General features: G+C 36.5%; 1 long non-coding RNA gene across 1 annotated transcript in view; it reads left to right on the forward strand.

Annotated features, from left to right (window-relative positions):
- The first annotated feature begins 439 nt into the window (after positions 1-439).
- The window catches only part of LOC106881602 (uncharacterized), a 21884-nt gene continuing 20335 nt past the window's right edge, over positions 440-1988 (forward strand). The window contains exon 1 of the long non-coding RNA XR_001410872.2: positions 440-994. This is a non-coding gene — a long non-coding RNA (uncharacterized LOC106881602). The remainder of the gene's footprint in view (positions 995-1988) is intronic.

Below are 1988 nucleotides of genomic sequence, written 5' to 3' on the forward strand. Positions count from 1 at the left end.
ATGTTTGTTTTCGTTCGGTTTCCTCGTATGACTCCACTGTCCTGTTTTTGTTCCCAGCTTTGACCCCTTCAAAAATCCCAATTTTTTTTTTTTTTGGTACTTATAGGAGCAACTGTCTTCAAAGACTCATATTGTCGTTCAATGCTCGAAATGAGAAGTAGGTAGACAGCCGACAACTGATGAAGTGTCGTTCTTTATGTTACTTGTCCTATTTTCCATTTTTTTCTTTCATTGTTTTTGTATTTCATGTTGTTTACTTTTGGTGACGTCCTGTAGCCATGTGTGCATATGTATAATATATATATATGTGTGTGTGTGTGTGTGTGTGTGTGTGTGTGTGTGTGTGTGACGGGCTCCTTTTCGTCACGAGGTTTCTGTTGGCCCGAAGCTATAATAGAAGACACTTGCCCAAGGTGCCATGCAGTGGGACTGAACCCGGAACTATGTGGTTAGGAAGCAGGCTTCTTAGCATACGGCCACACCTTAAGAGACATGTTGTTTGTGGAAACGCAAGTAGTGTTGCATTAAATGCTTATAAATTCTATCTAGAGATTATTGTTATTATTATATGTATCCTACATTTTATCAGTCCAGCTCAAATCAACCCCGAAAAACTGGTTCCGGCATAACAGAATAGGAGCTTTATTTGCTTATTCAAAACGTTTCCCATGAACAAATTTAAAATATTCTCGCGCATGTGTGTGTGTGTGTGTTGATAATTTCCCACGGAATAACCTGTTGTTCAAGTCTTGCACCTGAATAGAGTACACATAAGTCAAAAACTTTCTTCTAATAAAAAAAAAAAGCATATTTCTAGTGATTTTACAGTGGCAAAGTTATATAAATCGCAGTAAAAAATTCATAAAACAAAATAAACTATTTTACCTTGAGTCAAAAGTTGTTCTGCTTATTTTCCGGGATTTCATTACTTAACTCTCCTATTGCTGACGTATTTCAAGCAAGCAGCCGGAATTTACGGACATGGAAGTCTTAAGTATGTAATTTATTATTACTTTATAATTTCGCAATTTATGTTCTCTGTATATTTTCAATGGTTCCGAAGATACATTCAGACGATTCCCGAGGAAAGGTGTCTCAAAATTAAAACTAATACAGAAGCCCAACAGAATAGTTGTTTTTTTTCTTCTACATCAAGTTACCTAACTATTAATAACTTAGGCTTAGCCATTAGTAGCCCAGGCAGTATTTTAAGTCATGTTTTACGACATCGTAGCCCATTTAAGCAGGGAGTTGATTTTTTGCTGTGATATATCGCAGCATCGATGGTTCGTCTGGTATTTCTTGCAGGAATTTTTCCAATTACTGTTTGACTGCTATGAGGTCTTTTACTTCTTCGGTTTCATTATTTACATTATTTACATTTGATGGATATTTGTCCGTCATCTTGTTTGTTGTTAACACAACGTTTCGGCTGATATACCCTCCTGCCTTCATCAGGTGTCTTGGAGAAATTTCGAACTTGGGTTCTCATTCCTAAGATATTTTCGCTGCAAATCGTCCTGCCTTTTTCAATGTTATCGCGAAAGAAATTAAAGTAGAAAAAGACAGCACAACTTTCAAGCGGTACCTGGACAAATTCCTCCAGAAAATACTGTATACACTTGGATACGTCTCAGCCAACAGCAACTCTCTGCTTGAGTGGTCCATGGTGTCCCGAAATAATTAATTAAAATACTTTTCCAGGTGGTGCTATTGAGTTAGTCATGGCCTGGGCCCATAACGGCCGAAACCAATCTAAGATAAGTTAATGAACGAAACATAAAAACAAGCAATCATAGAGTATCTGTTACGGAAAAGACCTTTTTATATTTTTTTTCCTTTCCTGGTACTTTATTTATTGATTATACCTATACTGAATATATACTCTTTTGATATATTCTTTGCTTGGATTGAACCGGCGGACTTGGATGCTTAACATCCCTTTGAAGGATTTTGGTCCTGACTTCTTTCAGATATATATATATATA

This window comes from Octopus bimaculoides, chromosome 2 (assembly GCF_001194135.2).
Source record: "Octopus bimaculoides isolate UCB-OBI-ISO-001 chromosome 2, ASM119413v2, whole genome shotgun sequence".
NCBI lineage: Eukaryota > Metazoa > Mollusca > Cephalopoda > Octopoda > Octopodidae > Octopus > Octopus bimaculoides.